The 21,477-nt window shown below is 38.1% G+C and overlaps 1 protein-coding gene across 5 annotated transcripts in view; it reads left to right on the top strand.

The window, feature by feature from the left end:
- Positions 1–21,477, top strand: part of ZNF385B (zinc finger protein 385B) — a 327,173-nt gene that overhangs the window by 63,728 nt on the left and 241,968 nt on the right. For 2 of the 5 annotated variants that reach the window (XM_047772999.1, XM_047773002.1), the window contains exon 2: positions 21,013–21,064. The exons of the other annotated variants lie outside the window; for them this stretch is intronic. The gene's annotated coding sequence lies outside the window, so the exon portion shown is untranslated. The remainder of the gene's footprint in view (positions 1–21,012; positions 21,065–21,477) is intronic. 5 annotated transcript variants of the gene reach the window in all.

Below are 21,477 nucleotides of genomic sequence, written 5' to 3'. Positions count from 1 at the left end.
TAGCAATGGATCTAGAGCTCAGAGAAGATATCTGGACTGGTGATATAAACTTTAGTCATCTGCACATAGATTATGAATTAAACCCTGGGTGAGGATCTCCTGGGGAGAAGATGTAGAGTGGAAAAATAAGGAGTCATGGGAGTTAACCTTGAAGAACATGAACATTTGCTAAGTATTTAATATGTGTGTCTCCTAGTATCCTTGGCATATTTTTCATGAAATATTTTAACTGTTTCAAATAATACAGAATAATATAACAACTCCCATCTACCCAACACACAGGCCTTCTTAGTATCTTAATGCTTGCCATATTGCTTCATATATTCAAGAAATAAAACATTACAGGTCCCTTTATAGACCTCTCCCTATGGGAAGATACTATCTTGAATTTGTCATTTGTTATTTTTATGTATACTTTTATACTTGAGATATACATGTGTCTATATCTAGTTTTGTTTTGCATGTTGTCAAGTTTTATAAATGATGTTTTTTATGAATTGAATATTTGTTGTCCCCAAGCCCCCCCAAATTTATGTTGAAGCTCTAACCCCACAATGTGATGGACTAGAAGGCAGAGCCTTGGCAAGGTATTTAGATGAGATTATGAAGATGGAACCTCTGTGATGGAATTAGTGCCCATTTAAGAGACTAAGAGAAATCAGAGTACTCTCTTGATGCACATGCAAAGAAGAGGTCACTACACAGCAAGGTGGCGGCCAGCTGCGAACCAGGAAGGGGACCCTCGCCAAGAACTGAATCTGCCAGCACCTTGATCTTGGATGTCCCAGTCTCCAGAACCGTGAGAAATAAATGTTTGTTGTTTACACCACGCAGTCTGTGGTATGATATGTAGAGTTGTCTGAGACCAAGAAGTGAGGTGCTGCTGTAACAAATACCAAAACATGTGGAAACAGCTTTGAAACTGGGTAATGGACAGATGCTAGAAGAGTTTTCAGGTATGTGCTAGAAAAAGCAGAGGTCACCCAGAAGGGACTGCAAAAGGTGATTCTGGTAAGAGCTCAGAAAGAAAGGAGAGCTGGAGACAAAGCCTCTTATCTTCTTAGGAAATACATAAATAATCATGAACAGAATGTTGGTAGAAATATTGATGATAAAGTCTGACTTGATCGTCTGATGAAATCTCAGATAGAAGCAGGAGCATGTTTTTGGACAATGGAGAAAAGGTGATACTTGTTATAAAGTGGCAAAGAACTTGTCTTAATTCTTTTAGTATTCTAGTGTTTTGAAGAAGGAGAACTTGCAAGTAATGAATTGATGTTTAGCTTAGAAGATTTCTCAGAGAAGCGTTGAAAGAGCAACTTGATTCCTCCTGACTGCTGGGGAAAAAAGAGAAATGTATTGAAGAAGAAATTGTTAAACAAAAAGGAACCAGGACTTAAAGATTTGGAAAATTCTTAGCCTGAATTGATAAATGATAAAGTGTGTTTGGAAAAGACCATCAGGGGTGTGATTGAGTAACTCTTTGATAAGGATTATTAGTGTGGTATGAAACATGAGCCTAACCAGTCATTTCAGCAGAGACCAGGAGTAGAAAGTCAGTTATACCAGCAAAATCACTGCAGGCTGTTGAACTTCTTAGATCCTATAGGACCAAACCAGAGAACACTTTGGCTGTGAACATGCACTATTCTTCAAGACAAAGGAAGAATGACCCCAATGGCAATTTGAAGGTCATGAGAGCTCCCCTCCACAGTTTCAAAGGGGAAGCCATCACCTCAATTACAATAGGCCAGTCAGAGACCACTTGGAAGAGCCCACCAGTCAGAGCTCTGGGAAGCCATGGGTGGGGTGGTGAAGTCAGAACTACTGCCCCAGTAAATCGAAAAGGAAGAGCATCAAACCAAAGAGGATTATTCTTGAGCCTTTAAATAGTATATACCTTGCTAGATTTTGGACTTCCTTGGGACCCATCACCACTGCTTTCTTTCCTATTTATCCCTCTTGGAATGGGAATATCTATGGTAAGCCTGTTCCCTCATTGTATTTTGGAAGAATATTACTTGTCTGGCTTCACAGTTTCATAGCTGGAGAGGAAATTTGCGGTGGAGCGAATCATACTTGCATTCTCATCCATACTTAATTTAATGAGTGAGATTTTGGGCTTTAGACTTCAGTATTGATACCAGAACTTGTTAGGACTTTCAGTTCTATTGGAAGGAATAACTGTATTTTACATGTAAGAAGTACATGTGTTTAAAGGGTGGGCCAAGGCAGAATGTTTTAGCCTGACTGTGTCCCCTCAAAATTCCTATTGTTGAAGTCCTTGTTCCTGATGTGATAGTCTTTGGAGGGGGAGACTTTGGGAGGAATTAAAAAAATATTATAGTTTCACTTCTGTAAATTGTTTTTAATCAACCAGTATTCTATCTTTGAGATGTAACCACGTTTGATACATGTAACAACCGTTATTATTTGCGGTGTAGTATTTCATATGAAGAGCATATAACAATGTTTATTCTTGTGTTGAGCATTTAGGTTTTTCTCATTTTTGCTACTGTAAGGAATGTGCAATGTTAATTTTTATTAGAAGTCTGCTTTTTCACATATGCAAGTCCCCCCCCCCAGAAAGTCCCATTAATTGAATGTAAAATCAATTGAGCTGGTCTTTGCAAGTATACAGAAAAAACAAAATACCTTAGAATAGATGATATTAAAATACATCACATGTAGTAAGGATAAGTACTGTTTCATGAAATTTTGGTTTGAATTATATGCATAATATTTAAACATACCCACACATCAAGATCTTTTCTGAGAAATATGAGCACATTAAAATGCTGGTGGAAAGAAGCCAGAACAGACAAGGAAGAAAACAGATACATGGAAGGGAGATAGGATGGGGGTAGAAGGAAACAAACATCTTCCAGTAAGACAGGAGGGGAGGAAATCTAGGTTTGGATAATTTTCCGTTTGTAGGTGGGAGAGCAAAATGTCTAGATTTTCTTTTGACACATTTTGTTTTCTTTATGAAGTTAAAAAAAATGATATATGCTGGGAACTAGGATGCAAGTAGGGAAGATTTCTTGAAAGTGGAAAAGGTTTGACATTTTTACTGGAGAAAATAGAAGAGAAAACTGATTAAGGAAATGTAAAATTTACTAGGAATTGTTGAAAGTTGAGGATCAAAGACTTGGAACTATTCTGTTAAATATCAGTAGGAGAAAGAATGATTTTCTCCATTAGCATTTAGCACCTCAGGCGTACAGAATGTAGATAGTTGGATTGAGCTAAGATTTGAGTTTTTCTGTGCAAGATGACTAAAGACAGTTTATCAATGGAGGTATCAATGTTGATGAAAGAATGGTGGAATTGGAAATAAATGGAGGATTAAGGACCAACAAACAGATAGGAAGGAAAGGGAAAGAGAAAGGAATAGAATGATAGTCTGTTTCAGAAAACTGTGGCCTATGGGCCACACCCAGCCCACTGCTTATTTTTGTGCTCAAACCTTTATTAGAACACGGACTCCTTCCTGTCTTCCCTCTGTGGCTGTGACAATGGCATCAGTGAGTAGTTGTGACAGTAGGTTGGCAAAGCTTACAATATTTACTCTCTGGCTCCTTATGGACGAAGTTTGCTAAACCCTGGTCTAGTCTACTTCCTTCATTCCTCTCAGTGGGGTTGAAGACCAGACAAAGTGTCAAAGGGAAGAGAGGTTGGGAAGATTAGGTAAAAGAGGGGAGAGTGACCATTTCCAGGGGTTGTCAAGGCTCAGGGTGAGCTTGGGGGAGTGAATATGTGAAGTGAAGCTGGGTCTCTGAAGTTCCTCAACTTTTTCCTCAAATAAAGGATCTGAGAATGTCAAATGTTTTGTCCATATGGATGTTGAAATCATAGAAGATGACAGGTGTGGGAATGGAGAGAAAGATGGTGAGCCAGACACCAAAATCTTGGAAACAAAGAAACATTTGGTAAGGCTTTAGAAGCCAGAAACAAGGAGGGACAGAGGAAATACCACCTGTTCATATGAACTTTAAAGAAAGAATAGGAAATAACAGTCTGAAAGTGGAGTTGAAGATCATATAGGATGGTGGCCCATTCTGAACCTTGAGAGGATAAGCATGACCACTGAGAGTGGTCCAGGGAGCGATGTCTTCAGAAGAAGGCTCAGTTTCATTTGGAGACAAAAGTTGGAGGAAGCCTTTAAGACAAATTTTGAGGGTTAGGAGGGAGTTTCTTTCTTCCTCCCTTCATTCTTCTCCCTTTCTCCTTTCCTTGCTCTCTCCTCCCCCCTGTCCTTCCTTCCTTCTTTCCATCCTTTCCTTCCTTCCCTCCCTCGCCTCTTCTCCTCCCCCTGCCCTCTCTTTCTCTCCCTCCCTTCCCTTCCCTCCCTCCTCCCCTTCATTTTCCTACCTCCCTCCCTTCCTCCTTGCCTTTTTAAACTATGGAATATTTGAGAATTCTGGAATGAAAGATAGAATGATAGAACAACTTTGAGTAAGGTAAATAAACTTTATAGATTTAGGTCAGAGAAGCAGGGGAACACTGTAGTACAGGAATGAGTGAAGGAAAGAAGAGATGGCAGGAAGTGCTTACCTTTGGAGGGTGAATAAGTGTTGGTGGCCATAAGATTTTTTAAAGAATTGGCACCAGAAGTCATCTGGTTGACAGAGAGGAACAGGAAGTTTCTCTTAAAATACTGTATTCAGTAATGCCTGGAGTGATGGCTCCATGCAGATGTCCCAGCCAGGTGAGCAAGCAGGCCATGGTATTCATTAATGTCCAGTCTTCTGACAAATTGACTATAGGCCCTGGTGGACAAGAAATCTCAGGCTTCCTCAGAGTACCTTTGGACCCTAGTACTGCTCATTAGTCAGGGACTCCCCCAAGCACACAGCTGCTCAATCCAGAACATGGCAGGCATCTTCCTTCTACCTTCTGTGTTTCTTTCCATTCCTTCCTCACCTTCCCCCTGGATTTGCCACCATCCAGTCTGGTAGGCTCTCTCCTCCAGTGTAGTCCCCAGAGTTGTTTCTTTATTCACCCTCCAAAAATTTTTTTAATGCTTTTTATTTTTTCCGTTATAGTTGGTTTACAGCATTCTGCCAATTTTCTACTGTACAGCAAAGTGACCCAGTCACGCATACATATAAACATTCTTTTTCTCACATGATCCTCCATCATGTTTCATCACAAGTGACTAGATATAGTTCCCTGTGCTATACAGCAGGATCTCATTGCTTATCCATTCCAAATGCAATAGTTTGCATCTATTAACCCCAGATTCCATCCCATTCCTTCCCTCTCCCCCTCCCCCTTGGCAGCCATAAGTCTGTTCTCCAAGTCCATGAGTTTCTTTTCTGTAGAAAGGTTCATTTTTGCCATATATTAGATCCCAGATGTAAGTGATATCATATGGCATTTGTCTCTCTCTTTCTGACTTACTTCACTTAGTATGAGAGTCTCCAGTTCATCCATGTCGCTGCAAATGGCATTATTTTGTTCTTTTTTTAATCACTGAGTAGTATTTCATTGTATATATATATACCACATCTTTTTAATCCATTCATCTGTCGATGGACATTTAGGTTGTTTCCATGTCTTACTGTAGTGAATAGTGCTACAATGAACATACAGGTGCATGTGCCTTTTATGAGGAAAGTTTTTCTCCTTTGTTCCTTTCTTTTTTGGTTGGATGATTTCCATTTATTTTATACTAAAAAGCAATTTCTTTCTTGTAAAAAAGCCATAGAAGCTCACTGTAATATTAATTCAGATAACATAGAAGGCATAATAAAGAATGTAAAATTATCTCAAATCCTACAGCCCAGAGATAACTACTGTTGACATTTTCCTAAATGTCTTCACAGACTTTCTCAACACAGAGATTACATTTTTAAAAATTTAGTGAGACCACATAATTTGTGTTTTCTTAAAATGCATTATTTTCTAACAATGTATCATGAGACTCTATCAACAAATTCTTATCTAAATCATTTTTTAGTAGATTTAGAATTCTGTTATATGGATTTACCGTGATTTATTATCCAGTTATATGTTGTTGGATAAGTTTCTATTTATTTGTTACTATGTATAACAATATACTGAACATCCTTATATGAATGGCTTTCATAAAACATAATTTTGTGCTTGAAATTCTTGAGTGGCTCTGGAGCCTGTGACCTTGAGGATTAAATCAAAATATTTAGCATGACAAAGGAGGTCATTTGTAATCTGTTTAGGCCTGCTTCTCTCCATCCTGATTTCTCAATACAGCCCTGCCTGGGTGCCCCCAAAATGCCTCCATCACAGTGTAGTATCAATGTGTATTGACTTGTTCATCCTCCCAGCTGTTCTATAAACTCCTTGAGGCACTGTGTGCTTTATGTTCCAGGAAGAGTTAATGTAAGCACTCAATACTTGTTTGTTTGCCAGAAAGACTAAGTGACTGCACACATGGTTGTATATTTTTTCTCCTATTTCTTAATAAGTATTTTAATGTGTAGTTTCTTTTCTTTGTCACAGTTTATGTTTTTTGTTGATCTTAAATTCATTCATTCATCTGTTCATTCCATTTCACAAAAGCTGATTGAGCCTCTACTATATGCCAGTCATTGTTATAAGTGCTGGGAAATAGTAAACAGGACCTCCTGGACTTCATCACATTCTAATGAGGAGACAGACACTATATAAGGTAAATAAATCACATGATGCCATGTTTGGAGAGTGATAAGTATGAAGGAAAAATAAAGCAGAGAAGGGGCTTTTGAGGTATATGTATGTTTGAGGGGCTGGGGATGGTTGTTGATATTTTAGTTTTGGTGGGAGGGAGTTAGTCATGCTGTTTCTAGGGGAAAGGCATTCTAGACTGGGAAAAGAGCAAGCTCAAAGACCCTGAGGCAGGAATGTGCCAGATATGTTGGAGGAAGAGCAAGGAGACCAGTGATCCTGTGTCAGGAAGAACTAGAGGGAGAGTAAATGAGGTCAGAGTGGGGATAGCAAACCAGATGGCACCCTCAGAACTTTGGAATTTGCCCTGAATGATAATCCATGAGGCCAGGGCAGGGGGTGGGGATGGGCGCAGTGGGGAAGTGACCTTATAATATGACTTGTTTTAACATAATCTTCCTGGCTACTGTGTTGAAAAAAGGATGAAGGTGAACAGCTAGGTAGCTACTGCAATAATTGAGACAAGAAGTTATTGTTTGGATAGGATGGTGGCAGTGAGGAGTTGACAGTACGTGATTGAACTTTGTATTTCTCTTAAACGTGGTTCTCTCATGGACCAGATACGGATATGAGAGAAAGAGCAAAATCGCAGATAACACCAAGGCTTTCAGTCTCTCAAAGCAGAAAAACAATGAAAATTTTTTTCTATTTACTCAGCAAACCCTTAATTTTGCCCCATTGGCCTAATTTCAGACTTAACTCGTCCTAACTACATTTAATTGAAATTGTCTCAGAGAGAGCTCTCTGTATGTGAACATGTTTGTGTTTGTTTACATGATGTCACCTATAAATTAGGGAGACTCATTTGTGTATGTGTGTCTTACAGGAAAGATTCCCATTATTTGATAAGCACATCATGTGCAATACGCAAATCCAGTTTTAATACCTGCCGTAAAATTTCTTGGACCATGGTGCTTTAGAAATAAAATTTCCCTGAATTTTGCAAGTGCATTTTCTTAGCACCTGGATCACTCTTCAGTAAATGAGGCCAAATGACTCTTAATAAATAAGGCAAGCCGGCCTTTTACTCACAGATTTTCAAGTGACCACGTTAATAGCCATAAATGGGAATAAAGTACTTAAAATAAACTAGTCTTTTTCTGTTTTGATTAAATTATTCAAAACAGTCATATAGTGTTACAAATCAGTAGTAACACCATCAGTAGATTTGCACTAGCATGAATTTTTTAATAATTTGAATATGATATATTTAAAAATTAATGACAAAAATTATCTTAATACAAGGAGCGTCACTTTTTTTTTTGTCTTTTGTCTTTGTTGTTGTTGTTGTTGTTGTTGCTATTTCTTGGGCCGCTCCCGAGGCATATGGCATGTTATTTAAAATTCTCTCTTTCATGAAGGGGTGGAGGAAACAGGAGTTTAATGAATACTGAGTTTCAGTTTGGGAAGATGAAAAAATTCTGGAGATGGATGGCAGTGATGGTTCTACAAGATTTGAAGGTACTCAGTGCCACCAAACTGTACTTTTGAATGGTTAAAATGGTAAATTTTATATATATTTATGTTAAAGTTTTTTAAATTTGTCTCTTCAAAAACTGATGAGCTTTCCAGCATATTTATGTATTATTTTCTTTAAAATAAGTCTAAAACAAATACGAATATACAAGTAAAAATACATATGTCAACTTTAACGTAGTGAATTTTATTTTTATCTTGATGACCTTGTATTTAGTGTAACAGTTTCTAGCTTCACTGAAAAGTTTAGGGATGACTTTTTATTGACTTTAGTCAAAGAAAGAGAAGCTTATTCAATAAAGACCATAAACATTAAACTTCTGGTATTTGAGGAAGTTGTATTAGATTGAATTTCAGGTATTATGTGCAGAATAAAGTGCTTTTATTATGATCACTCTTCTTTTCAACTCTATATATTTCCAGTTTAATGGCATAATAATAGTATGACTGGGATTTACCAGCCAGAGTTATAAATATGTAACATTCATTTCTAGGTAATATATTACACTATTATTTTATAAAGAAGTAGTTGCCCTTGATGTAAAAATGGATATTTGATTTGAATAAAGACTCTGGAATTTATATGTTACTATGAGTTACCCTGTCCCCTCAGATTCTGAATTGCTTTTGTGAGATGCCGAAGTTGAGTAAACAATAATCACCTTCAAAAATCTTTAATATATATGATGATTATTTTAAAACCCAGTTTAAAATTTTTATGACATAAACACTTTAGTTTCTACCATACCTATTGCCTTAGCCTTGATTTATTAAAAGATAGCTGTGTATCCTGATAATTATGTTTCTTTCTTAACTTTCTTCATATGTGTAAATGGTCATCTAGTTAACAGGTTCCTTTTAATGATTCCATTTCTTACACAGTTCATCTGTGCAATTCATTTTCAAATGCTGTTTCAGTTTACTGAAAAAGGAAAAGAGCACACACATTCTGGTGATTAGCATCATCTGAAAACCATAGCACTGGTAGGTTTTAATTGGATTACATTCTAATCTCCACTTGGACTATAGAGAAGCCAAAGCTTTAATTTACAGCTATTGTTAGATGGACATAGGTAGTGAGGTGAATATGACTTTTACCCCACAAAATCAGTTGTGAAAAAAAAAATGGCATGTACGTTTATTTTTGTAAACAAAATTAAATCTGACTCCAAGACAGTGGCACATTTAATCTCGGTTAATTGTGGGTACCCCCACCACAAGGGTCGTTGATACAGTACCAGGTTTTTATACTGACCGTAACAGTGGAGGATGGGAATGTTGCTTTGGTATTTGGTTCCCACTAATCCTTGCTGTGGCCCTCCTGCCTGTGCTCAGACTGAGCATGGATATTGTTCTTTGACTATGGCTGTCCACATTTCCTTCTTTATAAGGCTGGATTAGGACTATAGATGGTCCTAGCCCTGAGAATATTATAATTCAAAGTAAAAGCCATTCTAAGCTTTCAAAACCCACTGTGTGGATGGTGAATTCCATTGGATTTAAAGTATTATATACACAATATGTATGCTGAGATGAAACAGCTTGTGCTTTTGTTGTCATATCTCACCAGTCCTTCAGTAGATAGTGAGTTGGTCAGATAATCTGGTGAGATTAAATGTAGATGACCAAATTCAGAATCATGAAGATTTACTCCTATGTTTTCTTTTAATAGTTTTTTGTTTTGTTCTGTTTTTGTTTTAGCTCTTACATTTAGGCATTTGATCTGTTTTGCATTAGCTTTTGCATATGATGTAAGCTAACATAGCTATTAATCACACCTCCTTTCACTCTCAAAATGTCCTTAGTTGGATGATAAATTATATGGTCACCCTATAGTTAGAAGTGCAGTCAATGACTTTTAAGAGTAAAGCTCCCTGACCTTTGAGAATAGCATCACTCTAGTTGTGATCTCAGTAGCATCATTCTCTAACACAATTAACCAACCCAAATTATCCTCACAAAAAGGGGTCATAGGGCCCTAAGGAAATATAGGAAAAAGAAATTTAAAAAAAAAGGTATGAGTCAAAGGATAAGAAGATAAGCCAAAGCTCACAAATGTCTTCTTTCAAAAGACCACAATGGCTGTGCTTTAAAAACCCTGAAGTCCAATTTCTCTTCTGTTCCTAAAATATTTTATTCAATACCTGCTGTGGAAACAGTGTGGCTATATGCCAGCATGCTCAGTAGGGTGTCTATTAACTTTAAAATATCAATTCATGGGCACTTTTGTATTTTCTCTTAAAGAATTTAAATACATACTTTATAAGTGACTTTCATACCTTATTGGAATCAGTAACTTATATTTGCACAGCCACTTCAGTGATATAAATCTGTTTTTTTTTTTTTTTAAGGTTTTAACCGCAGCAGCTAAGCTAAGCTGAGGGCTATTCCACATTCTCTAGAGTCCAGCAGTGGACTTGTCATCTCTTTACCCACTCTAAGGATACCACTTATTTATCCTGACAGTAGTGAACTTTAGACCTGAAAAAAAATCTGCATGGCTATGAGCTGGTTATCAGATCAGCTTAGCTATGCGTTCACAGTGATTCATAGTAAAGCCTTGTATAGAATTTAACAATAATAATACTGAATTAGGACCTTAAATATTTTCTCATTCATCTCTCTTAACAATTGGATATTTCTGTGTGTTTTAATCCTTGAATGTAGTGCTAAAATCGGTAAACTTCTATATTTGAATGTAAATGAATCTACTAATCATTGTATTGATATTTTTAGACTTCATACATTTGGGCCACTGATACTTTTTTTGAAATTGCTCTTACAAGAAAAATGCCATATATTTTAATTTTTAATTCTATAAACTTGCATTATTTGAGATTCAGCATATGAAAGAATTCTTTTTCTGCCTTTTGGTATCTTACTACCCAAAAACTAATATTATAGTCAGACAAAAACCTGGTGTCTCTACATTTGTTTGGCTTTGTCCCTTGAAGCTGAAGGAGCTATAACAACCAAATGTCTGCTAAGACAGGCAGTTATTGCCTTGTTGATTCTGTCAATCCTTTCATACCTGTGATTATTTTATAAAAAGTACTTGGAGTCATGGTACGTGTTTATCAGTTCCAAGAACAGCTCTATGGAACAGAACACAGATGTAAAAAAATTTAAAAATGCCAGTGAAACTCTGGATTGTTTTTATTAGTTATCAAGCTCTGAGGACTTTGAAGTTGTAAAGTGCTTTTAAATTATTCATTAAGCATCTCTATATCAGAAATAATTCATCATTGCACTATTCTCTCCATTTTCAAAATAAGTCAGTTTATTTGGTCATATCAGACAGCCATTAAGAATGGAAGGTCATAACTCATATGTTCCCATTGCTTGTATACTTAGGAACAGTGTAATAGATATCAAGACATGGAAGGGATGGCCCCACTCCCCTACCCCTACCCACCTGCAGTCATCGAGCATCCTAACTGATGCTGAAGAGTGAATTGCAAAAGGAGTATGTGGGGTGGGCAGGATAAGAATCACTGCAGAGGTGGGCATCTCTTCTTTATGGCAGTTTGTGTCATCCCATGGGTGGATCTGGGCAGAAACAAGGTTCGGGACCACTGCTCTTGGGTTAGTCTAATCATACTCTTCGGATCACCTGGTAAAATATGGAAAAATTGTGCCTGACTAGATACGTTATAAACCAATGTTTCTCAAACTTAAAAAGACAAGTTGTGGTTAGTACTCTTAGAGTCAAGGAGTATATTTATTAACAAGCTCACATGAGATGAGTGGCCAGGGCCTCTGTGGTCCAGGCTTGCAGTGGCTCCCCCAGGGTACTGGAATTGGAAGGTGAAAGAACAGGGTCTGCCATGGGAGGAGGCAGGAAGTTGCTCCTGTGAATAGAAGGGGCAGAAAGGCAGCTCCAGTGCACGCAGAGGGAAAGGCCCTAAAAATGGAAGACTGATACAAACAGGATCCTTGGAAAATCTTCAGAGATGAAAACAGACTTGTTTGCATTGAGAGAAATCCTCAGAGAAGATTGCTAATGCTTGCCAAGGTAGTTAAGAAAGATTATCCAGTGGCAGCATGAAAGACAACTTAAATAAAACTTTTTGGATGAAATATAGGAGAGAAATGAATGTATCACAATGCTATAATGCATGTGAAAATACCTTGTGAAGTGTAAAATGCTACTCACATGTAGGGCATTTGGCATTAATTCTTAGTCAAGTCAAACTGACGAGACCTGCTCGTCAACCCAGGTCCCAAAGTCAGCAGTACCGCAGATTTAAGAAAGAAGAGACAAAGAAATAGAGTGGGGGTCAGGGGGCTACCGCCTTTGAGAGGCAATAGCAACCCTTTGAGCCAAGTCATGATTTTTATTTGCTATTTTCTACTTCCTTGTAGGTACAGAATCGCATATGTCATTTACAATGTTACTGATCAAGGCTACAGATATGCAATGCATAGACCCTTTGTATTCATAGATGTTATAAATAATTAACCCTCCAGAGAAAGATTATATTGTTTATGTTTAAGGCTATTACGCCCTTTCCTCCAACTCCCTTAGGGTTCTGGTCATGAGAACAAGAATGTCAATGGCTTTCCATCGACGACATCTGGAGTATTTGGCAACCTGCTTTCAAGCAGCCACTCGTATGATGTACATTTCCCTTCTCACTCCCTTTCCCCCAGGGTCTGGGAAAGTCTTATATATTTTGCAAGCCTAGATTAGCATCATTCTTCAAGCGCCATCTAGTTTCTTTGATTCACTGCGGCCTGTATACACATATATTTGGCAAACCTCCAACATCAGCTGATGTGGGGCTGGAGGTCAGATCAAGATTATTACCAAGGGGGTACTGAGGAAAGAAGAGCATGTTGTGGTGGTGCCAGAGATGGACAGCCACTTGTAAAGTTAATGAATGGAGAAGAGGGGTGATGACAAACTCTTGCTTAGGGAAGAATTGGAATCAGGGAGTTGAAAGGGACCTTAAATGTCCCTTGGACCAGTTTCCTCATTTAATATGTGAGCAAACCTAGGTCCAGAAACAGAGATGCACAAAAGTCACTCAGCAAGGGGGCAGAGCATTGACCCCTTGGGTGCTGCCATACTTAGCGCATAAGAAGACAGGATGCCCAGCTAAATTTGAATTTCAGATCAACAAAAATAATTTTTTGTATAAATGTATCCAAGGAACACCTTTAGTCAGGTATGGTATTTGTGACATTCGAAAAAACAATAATTTGCTGTTGACCTGAAATTCAAATTTAACTGGGCATCCTATATTTTATTTGGAAACACTAGAGTCATTGAAAATTCACTACTTTTGGCAAACAGATATAGGAAAGATGAGGAAAATACATTAGCCTCATGTTTAGAGCATAAGCTCCATTAGGGTAAGAGTGTCTGTGTGTATTATTTTCTAGAGATTTCCCAGAATCTAGGTCAATGCATAGCACTCTGTAAATATTTATTGAATTAAGAATGAAGGTATGCCACAAGTCTATTCTCCAAGTCCATGATTTTCTTTTCTGTGGAAAGGTTCACTTATGCCATATATTCAATTCCAGATATAAGTGATATCATATGGTATGGATTAGCAATGAGATCCTGCTGTGTAGCACTGGGAACTATGTCTAGTCACTTATGATGGAGCATGATAATGTGAGAAAATAGAGTGTATACATGTATGTGTAACTGGGTCACCATGCTGTACCGTATAAAAAAAATGTATTGGGAAGTAACAATTAAAAAAAAAAGAATGGAGGTATGGGAATGTTCAAAATATTGTAGCTTGTAGAGTGCTTAACATACAAGAGAACAGAACTAAGATTTAGATGTTCACTGTGGCTGCTATTTCACTTTTTCAGTAGAGCAGATCTTGAGCAAACTTCCCAAGAATGTTCACTATGGCAAATGTGATACAAAGGAAAAACAACATTGTGAAAATGAATTTTTGAGTCAAGTTAGAGTTTGAAAATTCTGTATTGCTAGTTTATTAGAACTTTCTTTTCTTTCTGTCTTTTTTTTTTTTTTTTTTTTACAGCCACACCTGTGGCATATGGAAGTTCCCAGGCTAGAGGTCAAATTGGAGCTGCAGCTGCCACAGCCAGAGCACAGCGGCGCCAGATGCAGGCCACATCTGCAACCTAAGCTGCAGCTTGGGGCGATGCCAGATTCTTAACCCACTGAGCAAGGCCAGGAATCAAACCCCCATCCTCACAAATAATATGTCAGCTTCTTATTCTGCTGAGCCACAATGGGAACTTCCAGAATTTTCGAGAGCAATTCCAACAATTGATTAATAACTTAAGGATTTAAAGTGCAGCATGTAGCACAAGTCTGATTTGGAATATATTTCTGAACAAACAAATACTTCAGAGTTCATTTTTTCACCAAAGGGAAATATGGCAGAGGTGCTAATTGCTGGATCCTGACCACAGCTTCTCTGCCAGCAGGTGAGTGCAGGTGACGTTGGTCAGAATAATCTTTATCTAGTTCTAAATTCAGCCTTAGGGAACTGATTGTGTCCAGCAGATTTAAACACTTTGGATAAACCACATTCTTGTTAGATTTCTAAAACTGGAAGTTGTAGTAGCAAAGGAATTGCTTAAGTGTAAGAATAACAAACACAACTGTCATTTGTTAGGAATTTACTGTAAGCATGCATAGAGCAGGGTTCATTTTGTCTCCTAAGGATCCTGCAAAGAAGGTATTGTGACCCCCATTTTTCAGATCAGAAAATTGAGACATAGAAAAATGAAGTAATTTGGCACAGTAAGTAGTGAAAAGGGACTTGAACCTAAGCCTTGCTAAGGTGAATGTCAACTCATTCTGAGAATAACAGAATCCTACAAAATATAATATTGCCATATTTTACATAAAATCCATTGAAAATTATTACAAATAGTTCATATTATCATGAATCTAGCTATATTATCGTGAAGTCCATAAACATCATGTAACCCAAGGTCATCAGAGCGGTGCTTCAGCTCTGCTCTCTTATTTTCTCTCCTCCTCTGCCTTCTTCAGGAGAGTGATGCCCTCCCTCTGCATTTTCTCTTCGTGCAATTATTATCTCACCCAGCTCTATCACTTGGTGTCTGGGCAGGGAGCAGACAGTATACTCAAGTCGGGTAATTGAAGAGAGTTTAATTAAGGGAATACTTTCAAATGTATGGGCAGGGTTATGAGAATACATGAGAGATGTGAAGGGCCAGGAACTAGCAACAGCTAGAATCGATGACTGTCCCTAGACCCTGAAGGCAGCAGGTACCAGAAGCAGCTGCAGGAAGGGGGACAACCAATGGAAGCTGCTGTCTTCCAGGAAGGATACAGCCAAATTGTTACCCCCAGACTGGAGTAAAACCAAAGATAGTCTAAGGTGAAAACAGAAGCAAACCCCTGCCCTCCCTCTCTTCTCGAAGTTCAGGCTTTTGCTGGTGGCCAGCATTAACTGAGCTCAACCAGAAGCCTGAGGACAAGAGTTCCACTGATCTGGTCCACAAAGACCAGTCTCTTGGGACACAGAGCAGGGTGGAAAACACGGCATATTAGCTTTGGAAGGGCAGATGGAAAATATGCATTGCACAGTGCTTTATTGCCATGGCTGCAGAGCCCAATAAGTTTACTCCCCTTTGTCTGCACTCCTGTTTTCCCTATCCCTTCCTTTTTTCTCCCAGGTTCCCTTTCTTGCAGTTGTCTCCTCCATGCACTCACTGTTCAGCACTGGGGCCACTGTATGCTACTTGCTGCCCTTGGGTCATGTTATCCTGGTGCTTCCCTTCTCTGTCTCCAGGTCCACTGAAGGACACATATTCTGGGGCAGGTCTTGCTGAAAGTTCTGTCTCTGATCACCTCATTCTTTGGCTCTTTGATTTTAGTTAGCAGGCCTTTCTTCCATGTTACCCCATTGGGAAACTAGGTATCTGCTTCCAGCTGCTCCAGAGTATTATGTTCTAAAGTTATTTCCCACAAATGGCCACCCTTCTAGGAAATCAAGTAGCCCCTGTCTCCACACAGTGCCTGATTTCCCCTGGCATTCCTGCCCTTAGGAGTGGTGGAGGTTTCCCAGCCTCTAGTATGTATTACCCAGTAGGAGCCACAACTCATTTGGCACAGCCTCAGAGCACTGGCTCTCAAAGAACGTAGCACAACAGTGGAAGAGGTGGTTTTTTCTTTTTTCTTTTTTTTCCTACATTAAGGCTTTTACTTACTTTCCTTGAATATTCAGAAGAGGATACCTAAAACAGTATCTCAGGAAGTTCTCTCACCCCTTCATCTTATCGCCCACCATCCCTCAGCAACTCAAGTATCTTTTCTCTAGTTTTCCCCAAGCCCCTCCACCAACCCTAATCATATATCTTTCTTCTTTCTTTCATTTCTTGACCACAAAAGTCCCAGAGAACTTGCATGGCAGCAGAACCCTCCTCTGAGGTGAGAAAGGGAAGAATCAGAGCCCTTGCTAGAAGGTAGAGGATGAGAAAGGCTGCATGCATGCTTGCCTGAATAATTTCTCCTTCACAGCACTAAGATCATGATGGAGTGAGAACAGCAGCACTGAAAGGTGTCAAAAGGCTTTTAAACTTTGAACAACTTGATACTTACAGCATATGGATTACAGTCTCACAACCAAAGATGCTTTCTACGTGTAATTTTTCTAATGGCTGCCATCCATTGAGTGTTTGCTCTGTACCAGGCATTTTACCAAAGATTTTAATGTAATTATCTCCATGTTCGCACCAAATCTGAAAGGGATTTGGTACCAGCCCCACTTTACAAATGAAGAAGTTGAGATGCAGAGCCACGGTTTGAACTAATGATGACTCTGAAGTATGTGCCCTTTGCATTAATACTAGCACTAATATAGTAGCTCCCAGAAGTTGGATGAACATTTTCACCAATCATTGAGCTAACTATCATAGATGCAACATTTTTATCTTCACATAAACCCAGTGAGATAGTAATGTTGTTACTGCCGTGCTATGGATGAGGACACTGAGGGTCAGAGAGACATAGGTACCTTATGGACCACACAACTAGTACTCATCAGAGTCACAGCTTGAACGTAGGTCCATCGGACTCCAGAAGCATTCTCTAAATCATTGACCTATACACCCATGATGCCTGTTTGATAATGATATCAACTAGGACTGTATGCTATATATGTAGTACTTCCTTATTTAACAAATTTCTGGATAATTAGATGGGGAAAGGGGCTGGTATTTCTAAGAGGGGAGAAAGAATCATCTTGCCAGGACCAACTGAGATGTGGCTTGAAGCATTGAAGAGCAGCTAGCAAATGCTGGAATAGAGCAGAGCAGTTCATCCCAGTCATTTTGAAGTTGAGAAATTCAGGATTTATGAGGTGAATCGAGAACACAAATAGCGACTGATCCTAAGAAACAGGAACCAAGGGACATATTGCAATATTCAGGTGTCTCATGGTGATTTTTACTAGTTAGCCCATTTCTTTAAAGGTAATCCAGTAACCGGCATCTTTCCCCGGGGCGGGGGGGGGGGGTCCCAAGAGTTTGGATTATTTACTTTATGATTGGTTCCCATTTAGTACAGGACTCCATTCAAGCGCTCATGGATGTTTCTGATAGCTCTTAATTATGTCAAATTGTACTGGAGTGGGAAGTATATTGTATCTAGTTAAAAATATGACTGTGTAAGTTTTGTGTTTATTCATCTGAAATAAATAAAATATAGAGATGTTTTGATAAAAACCATGCAACCAAATTCCAAATTTTGGCTTGACTAATCAGTGATCTCATGGCAATTGACCAAAAAAAAAAAAAAAAAGATTGTAATTTTCAAAAGCCCACAGATAAACTGTTCCAAAGGCTTCAAGTAATTTTCTAAGTTGTATATTTTCAAACAAAATTTCAATTTTTAAAAGAAGAAAGCCATTCACCTTTTTAGCAGATTAAGATAATTTTAATGTTAAAAATGTAAATATTTTATTTGTTGGGTGATTTCTGACATGATCTCATGGAGTGTTTTGTTTTCATTTGCTTTGTTTTTTTCCTGATTTTAGGAGAGGGCAAGTTGAGGGGAATGTGCTTTGGGGATCAAGGGAAGTTGTCCTAAATCATACACTCAAAACATTGTCCTCTCTACCAGCCTGTCATTCACATCCTTTACCTTATACTTTTCCTACAGCCAAACTTTACATGTGAAGATGTTGAGACTGAGAGATACAAGTGTGTAAAAAGGTACTTAATAGGACCCACATCTTGAGCCTTCTTTTTCCCCAAGCCATTTTCTAATGTAAATCCTGCTTTTTCCAAGCTAATATGTCTTCAGTGTCATTTTTCTTGAATATTTAGCATATCCGAGGTGCTGTGCCAAGCACTGATAATACAGACACCATGAAGTATCCACAGGTCACCATTTGGGGCAGTTTCTTTTCTTTTTTTTTCCCCAATGATTTATATTTTTCCATTATAGTTGGTTTACAGTGTTTTGTCAATTTCTACCATATAGCAAAGTGACCCAGTCTCACACATATATACATTCTCTTTCTCACATTATCCTCTATCATGTTCCATCATAAGTGACTAGATATAATTCCCTATGCTATACAGCAGGATCTCATTGCTAATCCACTCCAAATGCAATCGTTTGCATCTATTAGACCCAGTCTCCCAGTCCATCCCACTTCCTCCCCCTCCCCCTTGGCAACCACCAGTCTATTCTCCAAGTCCATTATTTTCTTTTCTGTGGAAAGTTTCATTTGTGCCTATATTAGATTCCAGATATGTGATATCATACGGTATTTGTCTTTCTCCATCTGACTTACTCCACTCAGTATGAGAGTCTCTAGTTCCATCCATGTTGCTGCAAATGCCATTATTTTGTTCTTTGTTATAGCTGAGTAGTATTCCATTGTGTATATATACACCACATCTTCTTAATCCATTATTCTATTGATGGACATTTAGGTTGTTTCCAAATCTTGGCTAATGTGAATAATACAGAATTACCATGTAACCCAGCAATCCCACTCTTAGGCATATATCCAGACAAAACTTTCCTTGAAAAAGATACATGCACCCATATGTTCACTGCAGTGATTTTTCCTTGAAAAGTGGCACTAACGCTACACCATATTGATACTATGGCAGCCAGTGGAAAATTCAGTCCCAAGGGGACTCAGGAATCTGAACCTCTAAGCCAGCAGGAAAGGGGTGGTAGGTGTCTCTCACTGCAGCCCTTGAAAGGAACACTAACATGAATAGAACTGATGGTAACGAAATGAGGTGAGGGAACAGCAGTGACAAAGGGAGGAGAAGGGACTGTAAGGAAAAGGCACCCTCCTCTGGTCCCTCTCTGACTATTAGCAGGCAGGTCAGCTCTGTCCTTTTGATGACAAATGAAGTAGAGCGTTCATACAATGATGCTGTGTGTGGTTATCTACATTTGGTTTGTAATCTACCAGCCCCGTTTCTTGATAAGTATAGATTGCTATTCAAAAATGTGTGATGTTTTACATCAGTGGATGGATGAAGTGGAAGCTACATACACCAAGACTAGTACTTTAAATTGACTCATTTGTAGGTAGTAAACGATTGTGCTGTCCATACAGTCAAGACGATTGCACTTACTTCACTCAAATTATATAGTCCATGAATGGGTATTGACTTCCATTTCTCCTTTTGCAAGATTATATAACTGTTGCACTTTTAATTAGGAGAGCAATGTGCTGATACCAAGAAATTAAATGCAATGAAGTTTTTATTATTAGAGATAAAAATTAATCCTCAAATCCTTTGGCCTTTTAATTGTTAACTGTAGAATCAGTCAAATGTGGAGGCTGAGGAAGCACCAAGGGATAATGTAATTGCAACTCTTCAAACAATTGTATCTGTCTGGAGAATGAAGATTGATGATATGGAAAATAGATCTCATTGTTTCAGTAGTAGAATTATGGGCATTGCCAGTGGCTATTAAGAGAAATTTTCTGGGAAACTTTTTACCAAAAGAAAAAAAAAGATACTTGTTAGATGAAGAAAATTTAATTCAGCCACTTTTCATTAAGCAAGGCCAAAAACTCTAATTCCCAAGTTCATAGTTGACAAGAGGCCCCAGAGCAGTAATTATCCATTTTTCAAGTTTCCTGATAGAAAGCTCTTCAATTAGATATAGACAAGGGGGAAATTATAGTAAAAGGAAGGGTATTTTGTCCTTTCTAAAGAGCACTAGGAAAATAGAGACTATATAACAGTGTTAAGAGATAATTATATTAAATGAGTTAAGCACTTTGAATTATCCTAAAAGATGTTAAATTACTTTCAGTATTACCATCTCACTTACAGTGCTTAAAATTTTAATTCATAAAATAAACTTGCATTCAGCATTCATTTATGTTTTCTAAATTCTCAGGGACAATCAGTTGCCTTAGGCATCCTTGGACCTCCCTTGGAAAAATCAGTTATCCTGTGATGGACGTGGTAGTGTTTTTTTGTTCAAAGCGCCAGTGAATGTTTGAAATGTGATTCAGTCTATTTGTCATGCTGTTAGGACAATTGATTAGTTGTCTCACTTGTCGATTCTAATATTATTTGACAAGCATTGTTTACATGGCCATTACTTTTTTCTATCTCCCTCTTTCATATATAAGGTAGAGGTAGGCATAAATGATTGGCTTGGTATGAGGCTATAGGCAGTCATCGATTAATATAAATAAGAGGAAATGCTTCTCTCTTTGTTCAGCCACAAAATGTAGCACATGAATATTTTATTTTACCATTTCAAAGTGGAAGAAGCTTAAAAGGTGAGTCAAAGTGACCTCAGACTCTCATTGTGTTTATGACATAGTGTTTCTTGTGATTTTTCTGTTAAGCCGAGAGTGAAGATGTAACTGTTTACCTCAACAGGGTAAATGGAAGCAGCTCTTCAACCATGGTCCACCAACACGCTGAACTCTGAGTATGTATCTATCCAGGACTTATTTGAAGTCTGAGCACAAGGTCGATACAGAACAAACAATTGGAATGGTTAGAAATAACCACTGACATTTTGCATGATTTTGATCTGCTAATGGAGAGGCCTGCCAGCAGACAGTGAATGTAAATGGCTTGAAAACCAGATTATATGTGCTCATTCTTATTACTGTTATTAGAAGGTTGTAAGGTCCCTCCTCAGGAAATGTGAAAAACTATTCTTTCTTAAATCTATAACATTTCTTATTTTAGAGTTAAAAATTAAAAATGCCATATAAGACTCGTACAAAATGAAGTTGGGAATGAGGGAAAATTGAAACAGATAAAACACGTTATGTCCTTAATATGGTTTGTTCAGGGTGTTCAAGATAAAGTAGCTACATTTAAAAAAATTGAACA

This window comes from Phacochoerus africanus, chromosome 3, assembly GCF_016906955.1.
Source record: "Phacochoerus africanus isolate WHEZ1 chromosome 3, ROS_Pafr_v1, whole genome shotgun sequence".
Taxonomy (NCBI): Eukaryota; Metazoa; Chordata; class Mammalia; order Artiodactyla; family Suidae; genus Phacochoerus; species Phacochoerus africanus.
The sequence above is the reverse complement of the archived record's forward strand: the minus strand, read 5'-3'. Positions and strand labels throughout refer to the sequence as shown.